A 22,982-nucleotide genomic window follows, 5' to 3' on the forward strand; every position below is an offset into this window, starting at 1 on the left:
TGAAAAAAAAGAAATGTTGTCGCAACTAACAATTAGTTACTCCAACTAATTTTTTTAGTAGCTATAGCCTCAACAAAATTATTTGCTGTAGGAAATCAACATAACATAACTTGTTGGAAGTAAATTTGTTCCAGTAGCTAAAACAATTACTTGTGACAAATTATACAAGTTAGTTAAGAAAGCATACCATTTTTGTTTGAGGAACTAAATAAGCTTGCAAAAAATTTGTCCCTGTAACAAGTAATGCTTAGTCGCAGCAGCAGAGCGGTATTGTTATATAAACTAACGAGTATTTGCTGGACCTCCTAATTTGTCCTTTTTTATCTTTGTTGTAGTAGCATACCATTTATGCTGGAAACTCATAAATTGTCTCAAATGATTAGTTGGATTAACTATGAATCCTGGTTGGAACAATAAATTTTCCGCTCTGTCTGCATCGTCCACGCGTTTTGGTGATGTCAATTAAAACAAATCACTTTTTTTTAAAATACACATTTATTAAATCACTTACTGTTTACCTAACTACAAAAGAAAAACTTTTTTATCATTAACATCTCCAAAGACAAAATATAAAACACTTAAATTAAAACCGAGATTAAAACTTACCTACACTACATGTAAACAGCTTTTACAAATTTACATATACAGCGTGTTTCGAAATTCGCGCACACGGACTATGGGATGGTGTTATACAAAGAAAACCGAATAAAAAGTTCCTCGACCAGTTTCTGATCAGACCGGCACTTTTCGAGTTGTCGTTGTTCGAAAAATCTAAAAATGAAAATGCCGGAAAACAAAAGATAGTTCAAAACAATTTATGGATTAAAGTTACACTTACCTTCAAACACCAAAAGTAGTTCCGGGAATCCCCATTGTTCCAATATATCACCTACACTTTGTTCAGCCATTGAAAAAACATTAAAATACTAAAAGTTCGTAATGTAAATAACCGAAATTCAGTAGGTACAAGATTGACGACTTACCGTGAAAAAATGAGCTAGTAATTATGACACTGGACAGGGTCACAGGGTACTTTGTAATGATGTCCTCTCACATCTGGCTGGCACTCTGGGACATGCAAGGCAAGGTGAGATAAGCACATCCTGTCAACTACTTGGGAATTGCATGATTGCAGTATTATAAATAAAATTTTATATTATTTTCGTCCTTCAAGTTAAGGAATTTAGTATGTTGTCACAAATACAGTGGTATTAGGTTTATCAGCAAACTGCTTTTTGTTATGAAGGCATACTTTTATGTTCATGGAATCAATGCAAAATGCTCGTTGGCTCTCTTAACAAAAAATGTTTGCTATCCTCCAACAAAGTTTCATTATTAACCCCAGGAAATCGCAACTACTTGGGAAAACTAAAGCAGTAAATTATTTAGTTCTAAAAACCATTTCTTTTTGCTGCTGCAACAATATGCATGTAGCAATTCTAAATTTGTTACCACAAGGAAGTCATTTTTTTCAGTCATTTTTTTCAGTGTACTGGTGACGGTAATTACCACATTCTTTGGTCACTGTTGGATCATGCCCCAAACCGATAAGACCTAGATGCCTCGTAAAGAAGTTGGATTTGTTCCAGAATTCGTCGTAAAAGTTAATTCATCGTTGCTGAATCTTATATATTAAAGTGGTTATAGTCATCTTACAACATGAAAATTTTTGTCATTTATACCAAATCGTCCTATCAATCGTCAATCTCCTTTGGATCCACTGCCTATCGTGTCAAATTTTCCAAATCGAAAAATATTTCGTTCGATCAAATGTTAAGGGTTAAATTGCCGTTATAACGCCGCCGTAAGGTAGTGGTCGGAAAAGAGTTTTTCTCATTTCATCAAACGTTGCTTCTGTAGCGTTCAATTCTATTAGCATTTTATCAAACGTAATGAAGGGCCTCACTAATGGCGTGTATACGGTTGTAGCTTACAACTTTTAGTGCATCGTCCTCTGAAAGTAACGCTCGCATATATACCTACGAAATTTCCATATGCTATAACTTTCTCGGTTGAACTGCTTTGTGTTTAGCTTTATGCCTATTTTACCCAGAGGTAATTAATTTACCGGCATAGTGTACTTTTCTTCGTGGATGGATCGCTCATTTTCACCGCAAACCATCATAATAATGTGTTTTATATAACTTATTTACTTACTGGCCCTGCTCATACTCAGATTGTATTGAACAGAATATTCAGACTATCACGTCTATTTTGAAGACCTGAAATATTTTTTGTGTAGTCCATCTCCACTTAGTGTCGTTGCACGGAATCTGCGTGGATATCGACTCGTAAAACGTGGCACAAAACCACAAATTAAGACAAAACAAGTCTGATATAAACTTTCGATGCTATCGGAAAACTTCGTTATAACCCCAAATTAAAATTTCCGTCTCTCACAATGCCAAACAAGTTATAAATCAGCATATAGTATATACACGATGAAAGCGCATTTTTGGTAATACAGATCAGTATTTTATTAGTAGGTAAAGTTTATAATTATAAAAGTAATCTAACTCAAAATAGACTAGAGCCTGCACATATATAAACTATAGCAGAAACCTTTTAGTGAAAATGTGAAATCTCTACCTATTGTAATTGCCGAAGTCTCAGCCGGACAGCCAGTCATAACGAATATAATGCCGTATTTTTGTTCAAAAATGCGCAAAATTCAATAGAATACAAGTGCACCGCAAAAGGTGCAAAATTGAGCATAATTGAACATAAAACAAGCATTTTTTGGTTCACAGGTTTAGGGGAACAATTTATGGCAATCTCTACGATAAAATATATTTCAATTGCAATATCTCCCCAGACAGTGTGACAGTAGAATGAACCATATTTTTGAAATAGATTTCGAAATCGGAGGCGGACAACTGCCTCTTGACTGTAGGATCTTTTTGTTTAAAGCTAACCGATACAATTACAACATTTTGAACGCACCATCAAATTTGTTTCACATAGCGCTTCTTCCAGTTGAAGAAAGTATTGCTACCCCATAACACAAACGTACCTCTCGTGCCAGGACCGTAATAGTGAGGGTTACGAGCTGAGTGGTTCATTATTGTAAGAATTATTTATTGGACGATTATTTACCTGAGCAAAATAGTAAAATGTGATATTTTTGTAAAAATGTATGTATTATATCCCAAAAATTCTCTGCCGTCTTCAATAAATGTAGAAATGGACCCCTCCACTTGCTAATTGGTAAACTTTTGGCGTAATAATTGTACAATTTGTGATTTGAAATTTATAATTAGTGCTTTTTTGGCTTCTGAGACCTGTTGTTAATAATGCAGTGCAATTATACAAGAATTCCTGGGGAAAGGATGTAAAGCCATATGTCCAAGTACGGTATTGCAAAAGCTTCATACTGAATCTATTCGCGTCCGCAGATAAACTGGGGTTGTTGTTCGTCACAGGTCCATGGTCAACGGCTACTTTTATAATAAAATTAACAACTTGTTTAGAAAAATGCCGATTAGCACTCAAGATAGCATTATGTAATAATAAATAATTAAGTTCATCCTGTGCAATGAAAATCTTTTGGAATTTTGTCATAGACGGCATTTGCGGTAGATATGTTACGGGTAAAGTGTTTACTTTGCTAATTTATAGACTAGCTGGATCATATGTATAAACTATCCAAATGTATGGTTATTTTAATAATAATAATAATAATAATAATAATAATAATTAAATTTTTTTTTTTTTTTTTTTTTTTTTTTTTTTTTTTTTTAAGGACCCTACATAACTTAACCAGACACAGACACAGACACTAATCGTTACTTGATTTTAATCCGTGCGATTAGTTAACCAGGCTAGACCTGAGTTCTCACAAGAAACACCGACCATAATAATAAAACAAATGCAACCTCAAGAACAAAGAAACACCATAAATACAAGTAACACAACATGCACCACAAAGACAGGTCCACCAAATAAAGTTACACGTCCTAGCACAGTTAAAAAACACAAAACTCCTTCTTCGCAGAAACACACCACGTTATCACAACCCACTCGTACTCAACCCAAACGCAACAACCTTAACAGCACTACTAGCTCACAACATACTGTAATATCCCCACCAAAAACCCAAGCAACCTCACAAATACAACCTCAAGAACAAAGAAACACCATAAATACAAGTAACGCAACATGCACCACAAAGACAGGTCCACCAAATAAAGTTACACGTCCTAGCACAGTTAAAAAACACAAAACTCCTTCTTCACAGAAACACACCACGTTATCACAACCCACTCGTATTCAACCCAAACGCAAAGCCAAAGAAACACTTACACAATAAAATCCATTTAATAAAATTACAGGAATTATTATAATGATATGATTCTGTTTTGTTTTGCTTTCCTCTTTTTTGATAGCGTTGGCTATTGTGCCCATCAATACCTATGTTGGTAAGTATGAATTACATACTATCCCTAGATTGCCAATGCACGTGGGTTTTTTTTTTTTTTAAGGACCCTACATAACACTGCACCAGACACAGATACTAATCGTTACTTGATTTTAATCCGTGCGATTAGTTAACCAGGCTAGACCTGAGTTCTCACAAGAAACACCGACCATAATAATAATAATTTATTGTCCAAACAGACTATCTAGTCTAAATACAGGACAAACTTAAATATTGTTCAATAAAAACCGCGCAGAAATATAGAAAAATCAACAAAAATTGATAACAAAAATAATTATAATGATAGATTTATAACTAAAGCGAAAGAAAATTGTTAACAGAGCTATACAATAAACAAAATAAAGTCATAAATCAAAATACAATATTGGTAAATAAGATAAATTGTATTAGTGCAATGGTAAAAGCAAAAAAAAAAGACAAAAATTATTGGATCATACTTATAAAGAATTTTAAATTAGTGTTAAAAATATCAACAGTATCGCATACCGAGTTATAATTATTATGACACATTCGATAAATTGGCGAATTTTGTAAGAGATTTGTTCTGCAATAGGGTAATTTAAAAGTTAGGAAATGCCTGGTGGAAAGAACGAGGCCCAGAGAAATTTAAATAATTGCAGTGTAATGTTACACAATCAATTTCATTCCATAATAATTTGTACAAGAACGACACACTTATTGTTTTACGTCTGCTCATTGAATAATTAGTGTTTTTATTCAATGGTCTGCTGCTTAAGGGTAAAAGATTGAATCTCTTTAGCAGTAGATTTTGTGGGTAGCCTCTTGTAGGGTAGTATCCATCACCGTGAAATGCTAGGTATTTTAAAAGACGAAGTTGTATACGTTCTAGCATTGAATAAAAATAGTGTTTTTATTCAATGGTTCTAGGTATTCTTCTTGTTTTTTAAATGCTGGATTCCATAGGTAGGTACTAGTACACCATATTCGAGCTTGCTTCGTACAAATGTAGAAAAAAGTAGTATAATAGTTGACAAATTTGCAAAATCTGAACCAATGCGTATGAGTATAATAAAAGATTGCCTAACAATATTGTATCAATGTGTAAGCTAAATGTTAGCATGTTATCGAACAGAACCCCTAAATCTTTTGTTTGCGTGTCTCTTGTTAAGGGTGTATTTTGAATTTGATAATTGTATCGGATCGGATTAATTCACGCTTGCGTGAAAAAGTTACCACCTTGCATTTATCAATGTTCAGGTACAACCTGTTTGCGTTACACCAATTATAAACACTTTTCAAATCGCTTTGAAGGTTCTCGCAATCCTTGCGGCTTGTGACCCTAGTGAAAATTTTTAAGTCATCCGCAAACAATAATCTCTGAGATGAAATTACGGAGGGTAAATCGTTAAAGAATATTAAAAAGAGAAAGGGACCAAGAGTTAACCCTTGCTGCACTCCAGATGTAGGAATAAATGATTGTGAGTCATACCCCTAGGAAACAAATTGACGTCGGTTAGTTAAATATGATTTCATTAAATGAACAATAGGGCAACTGAAACCATATTCAACAGAACATGTTCAAAATAATATTATGATCAATTTTGTCGAAGGCTTTGCTGAAATCTTTGTAAATAACATCAACTTGCTGTCTATTATCTAGTGCTTCAGAACAATATTGCACAAAGCAAGTCAAATTTGATCTATTGGGAACGAAACCATGTTGGTAACTAGACAACTGCGTGTTAAATTTTTGATAAAGTTTTTTGTATAGTACCTACTGTTTCAAAAACTTTGGAGAAGTTGCATAAAATAGATATGGGGCGATAATTTTCAACTTTAGATGCCAAACCTGTTTTTAATATCGGGCACACCTTAGCAACTTTCCAAACAGCTGGAAAAGTCCCTTGTTTTAAAGATAAGTTAGACAAAATTGATAAAGGATATGTTAGAATACAAGAGCAATCTTTAATTAAAAAGGCAGGTATTTGATCAGTTCCGGCGGTCGGTTTGTTTTTTAAGCTTTTTATGGCTTCAATGACTTCCTGCTCAGAGACAGAATTAATATGAAGATGAGGGCTGTCGATGTAAACATTAATAATTTTGGCACAAAGGCCTCCTTTTTCATATACGCTTGCAAAATATGAACCGAAAATATCAACAATATTTTGAGGAGTAAGTATTATAAATTTGAGATTTACACTCAAGCTCAACCTCACTTGGAATACGTGTTACTCCTTTTTTGCTACGTACATAGGACCAAAACTTATTCGGATTTGTCTTAAGCACCTGTTCAGTTCGACCAGTAAAATTTTTATACAAGATACGTGTTTCTTTTTTGATTAATCCTCGTAAGCGTTTGAATTCATTTTAATAACACAGCATACCAGAGGTTTTATACTTTTTGTGTGCTTTTTGCTTCTTGTTTATAAGTTGAATTAAATTTTGTGAAAACCAGGGGGGGAATTTATGTTCATGATTAAATTTTAATGGCAAATCATCGTTTCACTAAAATAGCTAGGAATATTGGTTAGCTTGTACAGTGGGACAATCAGAAATTTGCTTTGGGAGGTCCTAGAATTACGAGTTGTCTTAGTACCTACTCTAGTAGTACAAAACTCAATCTTTTATTTTGGAATAAAGTACCTTTCCTCTTTCGTTCCATTCTTGAAATAACCAAAATGAAAAACTAGTCGTCACTTTTCGTTTTATTCTCTTTAAGATGAAAGGTGGCGTTTACAAAAAGTAAAAAAGTTGCCTTGCGATTTCCTCAATAACTTTGTTTCGAGGTAAAAAAAATTAACTTCTGTTAACGACCGATGGTTGCTAAAGGTTTAAGCTTGTGAATGAAGTTAAATTTGATAACAAATTTTTATCAGTGTGTGATAAAAATGAAAGATATATATTTCATATGGGAGTTTTTTAAGAACTTCTTTCTTAAATAACGGCGAAAGTAGAGGAATTAGCTAAATAATTTTTGTTTCATGCAAATATCGGAACATTATACAGGGTGGTGCACGGTAAGTAGGAACATAGGGATTGAACATGGGAGATTAGTTTTTAGCAACATCCTGCTTTTCGTATAGGTACCCGAAAATTTAAAAACAAATTTCAACATTTCTGTTATTAATGGCAATTCATAAAACAACAAAGGTCATGGCTATTGCTACTAATAACAGAAATGTTGAAATTTATTTTTAAATTTTCGGGTATACGAAAAGCTTAATGAAACATGTAAAAACAGTTTCTTCTGTAAAATGTACAGGAGAGCAGGATTTTGCTATAAACTAATTTCCCATGTTAAATCCCTATGTTCCTACTTACCGTGCACCACCCTGTATATTTGAATGAATGTTATTTCAACCAAAACTGTATACCCAGAAGGAAGTTATTGTGGAAACAAATTTCCACTTTTTCAATGTAAACGCCACCTTAAAAACACTTCACTACTTCACAACGCTTACGGCTACTTCTAGTCATTTTTTATGACAAGATTAACAGTATATTAGGTACTACAACAATTACAGTACTCGCAATAAACGAATCCTTATGTAAAGTGGAGTTTTTATAAAAAATGCATAATTTCTGAAACGAAGAGAGGCAACACCTTTATGTGCGCTTAAATGGTGTATTGTAGATCTTGAGAATAATTTCAAAAAAGGAACCAAAAACGTTTGAAGTACCTATCACAAAAGTTACAGCTCTCGTAATAGACGATTCGCTACGTAAATGTGTACATCACTTACTGATTTTTTTAAACAATAACCAAGTTGTATTGGGATACAAAACAAAAACAGAACAAACTCAAGCGACCGACGAAAGCGCATTTTCTCTGCACAGAATCAGTAATAACTCGGGAAGGAAGTGACCAAAACTTTTGTCTTTCTGGTCTCTGGGCTGTACTACACCGTATAAAAAAGAAACCGCACAACGAAAAATCTTAAACTGTAGACGAAATGCGGAGAATAGCGTCCATTTTCCTTTTGGAAAATGCGCTAAAAGCAGATATTTTAGATACTAATCTGATAGTCTTGCTTTTTCTTAACGCCTACCTAGAAAAATACATGCGACCCTTGGTACGGGGGCGCGCGGTGAGTACAAGATATTAAAAAAAGGTACAAAAGTACAAGAAGAGTATCATACTGAAAGCCTTCAAAGGAAGTTTAATCTTTACAGAACTAATCAGTCGACGCCCGACGGACCCATAAAAAGCAGTGGCAATAACTAGGCTTTTCCTTAACTAATGCAGTGAACTCGATAATTATATCAGTATTGGCTATACATTAATTTTAATTATTACATAAATATTACTATGTAAGTATAGTTTAGTACCTACTGATAGTTGGAAATGAATGAGCCATGCTCTAAGTAATATAGAGGGACCAAATTTGTGCCAATAAACGTGTACGCATAACCAAATCCAAACGGTATGTTTTACTACAGATATACGTGTTTACTGAGAAACTTTTTACGGCACAAACAGTGGTGTATTGGTAAATTACGTTAAGGGTATACGATGTTCTTGCCATGCCATCGATATATTATACTGAGGGGAGAGGTGCTAGAAACTCACTAGGAACTCTTGCAGTCTCGCTCGTTAGTATTTCGAAAGCTGGTTACCCAGAGTCCTAGAAGTTACCCTAACAGTAAATATGCGTTCTCAAGTAATTGACGCAAAGTATAAAAGCCATTACCAATACAAGATTTTCAGCACTGTTTTAAAGTTACGTATACGACCGTAGGTATATTTGCGTATCTCGCAAATTGTCATTTCTACTTTTAAACATATACGTCGTATACCCGCGTATTCCGCATATCCTCCAATACAGCACTGGGCACAAACGTAGCACTAATCAACACAGTACTAAAATTTGTGCCGCCAGTGTTCTGCTAACTAACCCCTTTAAGGGAATCAGGAAAGCGAAAAACGGCAATGATTTGATAGGGCCTTGAATGGTTTATTAAAGTGCGAGTTAATGTCAAGTAGGGGGTTGTGTTCATTTTGGACTTGAAAGTTTGTGGTCAGGATTGACTTCAATACGGCGTCGCCAGGTAATTTTAAACAAGGGCGTCGTTGAGTTTTGTGACCCTTGTTGAGAATTGGGCAATTGTGGTCATGCTCGGCGTGAAGGGACCGTGATCGTTTCACGTCTCGAAGAAACGTAATCATTACAATTGAAAGGCCATTTTAAATTTTTTGAAATCTCATTCTTTATTTGAATATTATACATATTAGAAATCGTGTTCTGCAAGATATTGGGAATTCAAATCGCACGAATTAGCAACCCATTTTTCTGCGTTAGAACAGGATATTTCTGCATAATAACATGAAAAATAAGGGTAGACTAATTATTTGTGACAGTACTGCGAGGTAGATGGCAATAGTTTTGCGCGAAACGAAAATGTCGGAATAGATGGCGCAAATCCAACTTGTCTTCCTGTAACATTTGAATTGTTACCTACTACAATGGGGACGTCATATATAAACAAGAAGCAAAATTGCCACCTCCACTTTCCACCAGGTAACCGAAGACGGATAACAATTTTGAATGGTTTAGCTTTAGATGAAGATTCGTACACGGCCGCGATCTGACCGCGCGTTTTGACTTCGTCCGTCGGCTCGCCGCTCCCGCTCTGCGAAGCTAACGGCTACGGCTACATTTACCGGGGTCACTAAGTGCAGGTGGTTGTGTTCGCTCCGTGTTCGCGTTTCCATGTACACGCTTCGCGCTTTTTGTTTTCGTATTATTAATACTGATCGCACAAAGTTGAATGCCCTTCTTAGTTAAAACTTCTACATGTGCGTGATGGTAAATTCACAATGAGTGATCGCAACTTACCACTCTAATATTTTTAAACTTTGCCAACAATGAGTATCTTCAAACTACAATCCAGTTAACAACCTTATATACCCACAGCGGCTGAACAGTTAACTTTGACAGGTAAGCATGTGCTTTTCAGTTCCTCGCCGATGCGATCCAAACAGTTTCAAAAATGATAGCGGAAGGAGCGGCCCCGCGTTTTAAATTGCTGCTTCATAGAGGGAATTTTTGAAAATCTTCGCCTGCCAAATTAAGATAACGTTATTGATCTATTTATGAATGTGCGGATTTAAAAGAGCATACGAATTAGGGGTGTTTGTAAATTTATTGCATTGTGTGAGGTTTAAAGTTTTCAAGAGCACATTCAAAAGATGTGTCGCCCTCTTCATTAATAATTTATATATTATGCAAATTTCAATTTAATACCATTTATTTATCATTCCGAATCCCACTTATTTGTCCGTAGGTGTATGTGTATACGTTCTGCAACAATGGACAAGTTCATTCTTACTTCTTAACTTAAATCCATGGATCAGTTAACATGGATTTATATATTCAAATACGACGAATGAAAGATTTATAATACCGTACGGTTTTCACTTTTGTTTCGCTTTCAAATTTGCGATTATTTCATTTAGAAAATATACCTATAATTGCCTTTATTGTCGCCTTTGATGATTCTATTCACCTATTATAAATATAAAATTCTGTTTTACATTTTATTTTATAGCATTATAAAACAAAAACGTTCAAATGAATAGTGGTGACCATGTGGAGCGCGGTATTGAAAACAATGAAACCCTATTGAGCTACATCGGTGGTTTTCAAAGGGAAAGTGCTCGTTTTTCCGTTATTGGAGTCGATGGATAATAAAAGTCAAAAATAACAAATCCGACTCGAAAGGGATCAGTGAAAGAAATTTATTGTGTTTACGGGCAATGTATCCCAAACTATAATTATCCCTCCCATTCTTCCGACTACCTATTCTCTAATTCAAGGGATGAGAGAATTGAAATTATCGCGTATTCAACTCAAGGTTGAAAAATTGACAAGTTTTAATTGGTGGAAAAAAGAGGTTTCGATTGACCTCCCACGTCAATTTTAAATGATTAGGTAAGTGTCAGGTCCCCATGCACACTTCTTGCTTGTAAAATCGATGGAAGTGTGCTTAATTTCGCATTTAAAATGGCACATTAATTAATAAAAACCGTTTTCCAACGCGCTGCCTTAATTATTCATCTACACTTCATCTAGAGAATGTGTATTGTCGCGTTACCTTAACTTGCGCTTTTATAACAAACCGTGACTTTATGACCTTTGCTAAAACTTTCTTTTATGGTGCGCACCATAATCTAAATCATCGAAAAAGAACACCTTCATCAATCTGTTAGCTAGATGATTGGTTCGTCACGGGCCTTCCCACGTCGCCTTGGGGCAAAAATTGTGTCAAGAATAAAAACGAAAAGTATTGGATTTGGCTCATTAATGGCGAGGATTAATCGCATATTTGGGCTCCGAATTGTAGAACTACGCCAGCAATTGTCCCTGTACAACTCGACACGATTGCCACCTCATCTCACTTCCTGATGAAATAGAGAGCTAGAGCTTTGGCTGTCATTTGCGTGCGAATGGGTACATAATGGCCAGTACATCGTTTGCGTACTATCTCAAAATGACCGGGTACCTACGATATTTTGATGTACTGGTTAGCAGCATTTGGAGAATGGATATCGATATGGTTATCGACACTGCCAGCCGCTAGTACCTCTTGGGCACTCGATATATGCGTAATCAGTTGTTGATATATTTAAGGATATGCTTGTCAAGAGGACACTAGCTTGCACTACTTAAGTACTGATTAAACGTGCATTCATTCAGGCTGGCGGGATTGTACATGAGATCAGTTGATTTAAGTTTATGAGTCATCTAGTAAACTAATGTCACTCAAAACGATTTGCATCCAGGAATAATCCTACTATACTTCAATTTTCAATTTCGATCAGGGAAAGTTTATTTTGCCCAAGTTGCACATTTTTTTATGACTTTACCTATTGAATATGTGCGGCTTTCTATGAACGCACACTGCCCTTGTACAGGGTGTCGCAACTTGGATGTCCCGATGTCGAAAACCACCAGATACCAAATTTCGTCGAGATCAGAATTTCTGCCGCTCCACTTTTTTAGGGATTCACTCACCATCTTAGGTTAGGAATTTTGGAAGTATTTTTACAAAATGAGAGAGAGAACACTATACAAACATAGTTAAAGCCGCAAGTTCTATCCTTCTATCTGTTCTGGTTCCCGAGAAACTCCCGTCCTGATATAGGAAAAAACTTCTTCATTTGTATGAATATTGGGAAACGATTTCATATTCTTGATCTACAAAGTTCGATTGCCTTTGACTGTTTTAGCTTTCTTCAAATTGTAAATTGGAAACAGTGCAACTTTAAAATTAACCGATAATAACGATAATAACTCTTTAATTGCGCAAGTTTACCGTAATTTAACCATCGTCGTATAACTTCTATGGTTTCCGAGATCCCCATGATGGCATGATAGACATCCTCTTAGGCATCCTTATCTTAGACAGCATATCCTCAAATATATCACAAAACCCTAGGAAGTACTGAACAATACTGTTGTATATTAATGTGTTTGTAAACGATATCCAGTATACGAGGTTCAGTTGATAACGAAATTGAATTTAGCGCGTGTGCAGTAAGAGCCAAAAATTACCCTAAAACTACTTATCGCTGATTTTAGGTACCTAAAACGCGCTCGGCGACTTTAAATGATAAGAGATACTGCTATTTGTCCGTATAGGTGCATACATTTTTAATTTCTGTCAGATCTGATCTAACTAAACGCATATACTTACACAAAGAAAAGTGAAAACAAATTAAAAAGAAAAGTTTACGCACATGTGCGAAAGACGATAGCGCATTTTTATACGTAGATTGGTATCGTTATCCTACCTATTGCAGTGGCACTTTTTACTGCGTTTTCAACAAAAGAAATTACCAAGACGGAAAGAGCATATAAGTTAGTTATTGTGCATCAATGCAATGCAATTTGCAGTTTACGTGACGAAATTAATGAACATTTTGACCTACTAGTATGACTAGAGCATAGTGTTTTGCAGTTTTCCCGATGAAATTGGTGCAGAAATAAAGATTTTACTGTACCAAATTCACTAATTAGGGATTATGATAGGTAGTCCGGTGTTTCCCGGGAAAGAAACAGTTGAAGCTCCCTCTAATCGCAGAATACACCCAGGCTCTCACCTAATCGCAGGGGAAGGAAATACATCGATGATAAATGGCGAGATAAATGGTTACCTAAGATCCGGTACCTTTCCTGACTGCTTAAAGGTGGCACTTGCTTTACCCCTGTTCAAAAAAGGCATTGTTTAAGAGATTATAGAAAATATATGGCCATTGCACTCCTGCCTGTTTTTTACAATATATTTGAACGCATTATAGAAAAAAGTCTAAAGGGACCTTTACACTATCATAATGTGATTTGCATTGGATTTGCGTTTACACTATACTACATTTGGTATTATGGCGGTCATAAGACAAATCATAAGGAAATAATATGCAAATCATGGAATGAAAGGAGTAAATAACATACCTAAACAATAAATATTGGTAATAATTTATATTGATATTTGGTTGTCTTGTTGTACTTCTACCTACTGGTGTTTTCAGAAACACACTGTCAAATAGTGCCTTGCTTGGTAATTAATCCTTCAACTTTTTGGAGTAATCTTTCAAATAACGGCACACTCATCCGTGTGATATTTTTAAAGCTAGCGGGATGCCGGGATCTTCATATTGTCAGACCCAAATATCTTATTACCTCGCTTATTACGTTTCGTTTCAAAATTTAGTTGTAAGTTATTTGTATCGGGCGATCAAAAATGAGTGACTGTCGAGTCGCCTTTGAAAGTTGAAGTTAAGTACGATTTCCCATGTAAACAAAAATTCCAAAGGTGACTCGACGGTCACTCATTTTTGATCGCAATGTATTTTACACACATTTTAAATAAGTAACTCCTCGACCACTTTTAACTAACCACAATTAATGCCACTGTTAAACATTCATTCCAGCACTATCCTTATTCTATATTTACCGTTCTCCGCATTTTTGTAGGCATAGGTACAGGCTCCTGTGTTACAACTTACACCTATAAGAAATATAAAATAACACGATCTAGGAAGATTTTCCATTTACTTGAATAAGAACCTCTCGGAAAATGTTAAATAGACATACATAATTAGGTTTCTCCACGAGTAGGTATATCGTTTTTTGCTCATTAAGCATTTCGTTTAATTATGAACTGTTTGTCTCTTTGTGGCTTCCACTGTGAATATTCGAGAAATCACGGAAAACAGATCAGCAAAAATTATTACATTTACCGCAAAGCGCAAAAGCGAATCCACAATATTATAAGAAAAGAGCTCGGAAAAGAGATTATTTAAGAGTAGGTACTGCAAAATGTATCTACTTATTTGTGCTTTCTGAAACGAAGAGCCGCGCTATTTACAAATCGTCTCGATTCCCGTACTATTCTGTGTGAGAGATCTTCGCACATACATCGTTTTTACAACACACCTTAAGAGATTGATTCTGTCCCACCAGATCAGCATAACTTGTAAAACAAATTTTTGAATCGGCATTAGTTTTGCTTTTATTCGAGGTTCGTATATACAAAATTTTATTTAAATATCTGAACAAATAAAAAATTTGAAATTGCGCATGCGCAAAACATTTTTTTTGATTCGGCATTAGTTTTACTTTTATTTGAGGTGCATACGTACAAAATTTCATGTAATTCGGTTCATAACTAAACGGAGATGTCAAAAATTCGGATTGCGCATGCGCAAACCAAATTTTTTGATCGACAACAATTTTAATTCTATTTGAGGTGCCTACGTACAAGATTTCATTTAAATATCTTAACAGATACAAAATTGGTATTGCGCAAAAACAAAAGTTGGGTTGCGCATGGGCAATTTTGTTTTATTCGTCTGCATAGTTACCTAAGGTTTAAGGAATATTTACTAACACAGAAAACCGGACATTCATATTTTGTAACAAGTATAAATGAAACCCTTTTTTGGAGGTTTGGGCTGTAACTTTTTGGATCGTAAGTCTACGTAGTCGAAAAACAATAGCGACCTTTCTTATATCCTGAAGAGCATGTGTATTAATTTTCAAAGCGATCGGACTTTTCTACACAAAGTTATCGTACACACGGACAGACAGACAGCAATACAAAATTATAAACGATCTCGAGGATCGTTAATAATTACTCGTATTTGTTGTTTATAAGTGTACTTGTTTCACTCTATGTAGACATGCACATATTTACCGAAACAAACAGTTATTCTAAAGTAAAGTGGGAGTCCAAAATGTTTCGTCTCCAAAAGTTCTAAAATTTAGGTTTCTTTTTAAATTTTGTTGACAGCAACCTGCATAACACAGGATGAATGGAACTCAAATTTGAATACCTATAGCGTATAATAAAAATTGGCACGCTGTTTTTTTTTCAATATATCGTCCATTCATTAGGGGTCCGGTTGTTTGGTGGTGGCCAGTAGAGCTGGACATACAGTGTGACGATCTAAATTCGAAGTAAGGTACCTATATGGGAAACTTTTATTAAAAGTTATTCCGCATGATTTGAAATCTAAACTGCAATGATCAGATACCAAATTTTATCAGTCATATACGAGGTTATTAGTTATTAATATCGAATATTGCTATTAAGATCAAGAATATTGGAACAATTGTGCTTCCAATTTTAAGATAATTATGTGTTCAGTAGTAGAAGTAGTTAAGCTTAAGGCCTTGGACGAACGGGCGGAGAAAGTGGTCATATGCGCCTTCCAACACGAGTTGGAAAATGTGCTAGACGTATACTAGTGTGCTTATTTGGTTAGGCTTTAGTTGTTCCATTGGTGATTTTTAGGTAGATTTCTATCTAGGTACCTATTGTAATGGTATAGGCACCTCTAAAAAGCATTATGCGGGTTACTCTGTAATTGGGCGTAAGCCTGTTGAGGGCCTAGAACAAAAGGGACAATAAATAAATAAATAAAATAAATAAATAAAATATACTCGTATATCACTTTCAAGACACACTCTACCTTTCGGAATTATGGACCGATTTCGACCAAACTTTAAGGGTTGGTTCATTTATTTACTGTATCTTTCAACACGTACATCGCTCATACGGTCATTTAGCACCCACTTTCACGAATAATTCAATTTGTCTTATAATTTTGGTGTACTTAAAATTATTATTAAAATTTTAAAGAAAAATTACAAACACTCGTTTTATAATTTTGGCCTAGTTAAAGACGAAGTTTGACTAGTAACAGAAAGTTTAAACACAAAAGTATACCCAAGGTTTTTTTGGTGGGGAGGGTGCATTTTTCTTTTGTTTCTGACGATACCTTTGCGATCCAACATTTTTCTTTGCTCTTGCTGACCAAAATTAGAGTGACAAAAAGAAATTAATTAGATTTTGACTAGGTGGCGGTGCCACCTTTTCTGACAGGGCTAAAAAACCGATGATTCAGATGAACACGAAGTGAGGCTTATTTTATTATCGTCTTAAAAACGAGCATAAAGTTTTAATTTTTCGACTTTGGATCGTATAATTAATTAAATTAGTAACTTTTTAATGGACATACGTATCGTACGAATTTATAATGTGACGTGTAATGCTATATTTCACACCTGGTTTTCCTTGTTAGCTCTGCTAAAAAGACCTTTGTTCAAATATACTTAATTTTGATCACAATTATTTCAATCTTTTTTATAATAAAGCGCCAACCATTACAGTACCCTTAAGTCAAAATAATGTTAATGGGAAGAATTTCCACTTTTGTATTTTCAATCCTATAGGAAGCCTAGAAACGAAAGAAAGAATTAAGCACAGTTTTTCATCTGGGTTAGAATGCGTTCGCTTTCATTCATTCATATTTGACAAGTTTTAACTTTCACGAGTGTGAAGATTTGATTGCGGTCTGAGATCTCAACTTATACATGCTTCGATCGCACCATTAGATTAATTTGTGAATAAAATATGAATCTCTCTATAAAGTTTGTAAGCTAATTAACAACTAACTTTTAGTTCATAGTTGCTGCTTAAACACCGTAATTGAATGTTCCGTAAATGAGAACTGTTCTGCAACAAATATCGTTTGTTACCGCAGGCTGTCTCATCACAATGTCCAGTATAACAAGACTTCATTATATCCCGACATCAACAGCAGATGAAAAATCTGGATTCTCGGGCGCAAACTCGTGTACTGCAGCCCAGTTAACTACTGAATTTTAAGACTAGGTACACCTTGTGTTCATTTTTCAAGAGCGAATCGTAATTGTTTTAGAACAAATCAATTAAACTGCAGTAATTACATTTGCAATAATAGTTTTATGCGTTTCAATGGCCGAACAGAAATCCAATGAAACCGCTATTTAATGCCCACGAGTTCATTGTATTGATTTATTGATGATTATACCATTGTTTTTGCATTTAATTTATTCTTATTTCTTAACATAGTTTGTAAAACGAAAAGGATGCTTCACGGTACATGAAAAAGGGTATGCTATAATTCTACATCACTTTTTTGGAGTTTTGAGAGGACGGTTTTGATGTATAAATAATAAAATTTAACATTTTTTGGTCAAAATACGGAATACATCCTTTGAAATCGCAAAGAAGTATACGTGTGCAACATCAACAAGGTGCCCTCGACAACTATAATTAAACCCTCGATTAAACCTTAATCCACTCCAACTCCTAATAATATAACTTTTCAAGTATAAACATTTCTTCGCGCGGTTTATAATAAAAACTCAGTTTCAATCTTGAGAGACAAAATTTACACAAAATCTAAATATGATCCCTTTTTTTTGGGAGGTTTAGGAAACCTTTTGCCCTCCGCTTGGCTCTATAACGAGTGGGTCTGCGTGGAAATCGCTTCCATCCAGGTAAGGTTTAATACCCACTAAAACGCCTCGCTGGTGGATGTTCGCCCCCTAGATGAAAGCCAATGTGTATTATATTGCTTGTCTTATTCTGCTCTCGTCTCCTGCTTGACCGCAACTAATGTTCCATCGGTGGTCATCATCCCGCCCTTTTCACATGTCATTTTGACGTGCTTTTATAGTCTTCTGTACCCTAATTGCCGTACCTAACTTTTGGATATTTACATCTGGCCATCTTTTTCTGCCCATCAAGATTGCATCTGTGATTGATCATCCAGCTGTTTACCCGGTTAACCGCTTCCTCTAGATTGGTAATTGTCGGATCCAGTCTCCTGTCACGAACTATCAGCGTCAGGTCGTCGACAAAAGCGATTATCTCGACCTAGTCCATCTCGCTTGTAGCGTTAAAGCCTCGTCATACAGTATATTCCACAGGGTAGTGCCTAGAACCGAACCCTGTGGAACCCCCGCTGTGGGCTCAAATATTATTTCTTCACCGTCCGGTTTGTTGGCGTATAATCCTCCTGTCGGTGAGGTAGCAGTGTATACTTCTCTGGAGATACGCCGGTATCTCTCTTCCCTCTCAGCACCCTAACTCCATTCCTTCCGTTCACATCCTTAACTTTAGGGAGGGTTAGGAGGGTCAGGAAACCCTGAGCAGCCCGCCTCCGGTATCCCTCGGGGTGTCTGAGGAATGAAACACGTTGACCTTTTCCTTTTTTCAGCCTCCTTAACGCACCGATTGTCGCCTGTCTGGAAGCCGTGCTGAAGACACTCTTCACGTCCAGTGACCCCACCAGACAGACCTCACGAGTCACGTGTCCTCCACGCCCTGGACTATGCAGAAACCCTACTGTTTTAGGGATCTTTTCAGGATTTTAACCACTATCGCAGGGATGTTGTCTGGGCCCGGTACTTTATTTACCGGCAGTTCGTTGGCAGCAGCTACTATTTCCTCAGTCTTCACTAGCTCTTCGGTTCCTACCCTTGGTTGCTCACCATCAAGCGGCCTCAAACGGTCGTGGACATAGGGAAATCTTCCATTATAGTAGCGTCGAGATTTGCGGTATTGCATCCCACCACTGCCGTTCTTACCCTAATCTTACACGCCACTCTGATACGCCTTCTTGCAGATGTCTTTATCTAGCTCGTCGCATAACCCTTTCCAACATCTCGCGCCGATCAGGTACTTCAACTGGAGTCTCTTCCGCCGCCTTCTCCTTTGCCGCACATATCCCGATTCGTAACTTGCGTTACAGTGCAGGCCTTACGCTCTTTTTCCTCAGGGACATCGTATTATTATATGTTCAAGATGGTATGATGTATCAGTATAACATAACATGTCGGCCGTTTGGACGGTTCCTCATCTCGTATCCCTTGCTAGCTTGTCAAGCGCCACTGGATCTAGCTTTTTAATGTTCCAGCCTCTAAGAGCCTGCTCTCGATCTTCTTTCTTGATCTCCCTCGAACTTCCACACTTAGGGACTCGTCCTCTAAAACCTTCCGATCCTTCACATGATCCTTGTATCTATTTGTAACAACAAACAAGTTCGCGGCGGGTGCTCCCCAAGCCGGCGATGCCGCATTAATGTCTTCCGCCCATTATCCCTTATGGTTCTAACTCAGGTTCTAACTAGGTTCTCTAGAGTCTTTTCAAACTGAGCCACCCAGAATAGTAGACTCGAGGAGGGCTACCTGTGGGTCCAAGTTGAGGGGAAATACATTTAAAGTGTGTATTTCTCACCAAACGACACGACGCAAATGTCTCCATGACACAACATAATGACCGCTTTCCCCGTTAGATTCGAAAAAAGTCCTTCTCTCACGATCCCTTTCCACAACTTAGTTATTAAACATAATTTCCACCTGAGTCGCAAGGTCCGGAGGCACCCTCATTTATCTGTAGCCCTTTAATCGGCGATGCTGCGCTGCAAAACTTCGGGAAAAAAGATTTCATGTTTTTAAATGAATGTGCTCTCACTTGAGCTACACAACAGTTTACGACGCCAATGCTTTATTTAGCGACGCTTTGCAGCGCGGCATCTCGTCGCGTCGCCAAGTTGAGTGCAGAGCAAATGAGAATCGACCTTTAGTACATAATTCTTTTACTTTTTCATGTTTATAGCACTACACGTTACACGTAATTATTTCAGGTTTATTTTCGAGACAAGAGATCGAATGTGAATTGCGAATTGCAAATCATCAAAAGGTGAATGAAATTTTAAAATTCAATCTCTGCATCAATTAGTTGCATTGGATACGCAACGAAGTTTCTAATTATTTGTACATGCATTTAACAGAAAATTATTTTCTGGCTGTGGAAAGGGTGGAAATAATAATAGGGTTCGATTTGTGCTTAAATGAGGTTTCGTAACATATATAATCGAGTAAACTTAGATTAATGTTTTTATTTGGACATCAGAAGCTTATAAATGTTGACTGCCATCGTCAATTATATTTATATTACTTCAGATTTCTTGTGGCAACGTAATTCCTTCAGATCCACGCAGTAAGTTATGGTTTTAAAAACCCGGAAATCTGACAGTTCGGCAATTAGACGCCTATAAGACGCTACCAGTAGCGCCGCTCGGTTATGCTTTACACATTTTGGATTTCCATTGACGGTATTATCCGTGGGAATTGGTTTCAAATATTTACTACAAATTTGATGCTTCGGTTAGAATACCACAGCGTAACCGCAAAACCAAATTGTCGTGTACCTTGCATTATGGTACCAAAACGCCTCACTTTGAAGACTGAGACGCTACTGATAAACCCAGTTACGAAAAAAAGTGTATTTTTAGTACAGACTCGAAGTAATAAAATGAAACGAAACGCTACGTAATGAAGCGTATTAATTGTTAACTCTCCCGTGTTAATGATATTGAGCCCTTGCGGCTTTGCTTTCTAAACAGTAATTGTTGAACTCTGAAGTTAATGTAATTGTACGTGTTTGTCTGCCGTTTAACGCTCGGGAGAAAAGAGGTAAAGGGTAGCTGTAATTTACACAAATTCAACAATGGGAATTACAAGCTATCTTATTTATAATAGAAATATATCTTCTGAATAAGAATTTCCGGTTGTAATTTGGGCTTTCCTTTTCAGGCATCAGAGAAGTTTTCGGGTAAGCAAAACAATGAAAATGGGGGCTGGACGAACGCACTTTCTCTTTAAAGGAAAGGATCTTTCATGTGGATAATTGGAATTCCTGGACAATTATAATGATATACATCGCATATTATGTATGTTTTGGGGGTGTAATTAGTAATTAGATACGTTATCGCCACTTAGACTAATTTTGTTAAAAACATTCTTTCGTGACACGGCGCACCATTGATCGAGTATTTTTTACCAAGAAGAGGATTATCTACTCATGTTTTTCGTACTTTCATGAGGCTACTCATACAATGGAACGAGAGGTGTCTTTCGCATCTAAGCACCAATTTAATTTAGATAGTAGATTTAAATAGGACACATGGCACACCCACAAATAATGTCAAAATGGAATACAACATGGCAGTTAGTGACATATGTCCAGTAAAATTTCCTTCGAGAAATAACCTAGACGTTAATTTGAAGGACCGTCGCTTTATTTGAAAAAAGTGCCTCCACCACCCAATTTTTTTACACACTTATATGTAACACCCTGTATACCGTAAGTTAGTCGACATCATCGAGATTTTGTTTGATTCGGATTCCTGGTGCTTCGAAACGAAGAGCTTCTAAAAAATCTGCGAATTTAGACGAACATTCAAGATATGATAGATGGACCACTTGATTGTGTATCAAAAGCAAACTATAATTGTGGAGTAGGTATGCCACAAACAGTGCAATTCAAATGTTTCAAATGCAATAGTTCGTTACATCCTAAGGAATGTGTTGTAACGTAACACACAAACAGTAGTTGATAGTTCCAAGTGTTTCCTATTTTCTTCAAATAAATTCATCTTTTGTCAGCTTTCATTTAGTTATAACGGTTGCGCCTTGATGGATGCCCAACTACTTTCCTCGTCAGTGAGAGAGCTGCTGTCCTTTTGAAAGGACACCGATTTTCAAAAAAACTGGAAGGAAGGGACCCAAAAATATAATTTTTAAAGTACTCAAATAACAGGAGGAAGCCATTTGGTTAAGCGCTCTACAGTCTACGGTATCTCCTTGGTGGTGGAAACTATTCTAAAACGTGAGTTTGATACTGTTCAACTATACATGTAGTATGCCGTTTGGATTTTGGAATCTCAAAATTGTCTCTATTGAAACTGTATAATATTCGATCTCCTATTCTCTACAGCTGACAGTATACAGTTGACGTATAAAGCACCAATAGCAATCAGTCATCATTTCGACTGCACCGCGCTAAAAAGATTCAAAGCATTATAAGTAAAACAAAATTTCCGTATTTCAATAGGCGCCTTAATCGAAATATTGAAAGAATGTTACTATGCGAAATCCCATACACCTATTGAACAAATGTTTCGATGACATGTAGTACCTAGACCTACTAGTTAGATGAATTTGCGTTGCAATAAATCATACGATAAATGTAGTTATATCCTCCCATTAACCAATAATTTTCGTATTTTCGTGATTTTCTTGTCAAGATTAAGAGTACAGAACCCGCTAGGGTCAACTCTCTGAAAAATCAGTACCGGAAATACTTGCTTATCAGATTTGGAAAGCTTAAACAGAAAGAAAGAAGTCATCGCATACATATCTTGAAACTCAGGTCGATTACAAAAGTTTTTCCAGAAGCGTTTTGT

General features: G+C 36.2%; 1 protein-coding gene across 2 annotated transcripts in view; it reads left to right on the plus strand.

Moving 5' to 3' along the window:
• The first annotated feature begins 9,964 nt into the window (after nucleotides 1–9,964).
• LOC116165591 (band 4.1-like protein 4) overlaps nucleotides 9,965–22,982 on the plus strand; it is a 51,928-nt gene continuing 38,910 nt past the window's right edge. Inside the window, exon 1 of one of the 2 annotated variants that reach the window (XM_031480157.1) lies at nucleotides 9,965–10,338. The gene's annotated coding sequence lies outside the window, so the exon portion shown is untranslated. Of the gene's footprint in view, nucleotides 10,339–21,330; nucleotides 21,350–22,982 lie in introns of those variants that run through there. The other variant, XM_031480158.1, reaches the window with a different exon arrangement.

The sequence above is a fragment of the Photinus pyralis genome, unplaced genomic scaffold, assembly GCF_008802855.1.
Source record: "Photinus pyralis isolate 1611_PpyrPB1 unplaced genomic scaffold, Ppyr1.3 Ppyr1.4_LG3a, whole genome shotgun sequence".
NCBI classification, from domain to species: Eukaryota; Metazoa; Arthropoda; class Insecta; order Coleoptera; family Lampyridae; genus Photinus; species Photinus pyralis.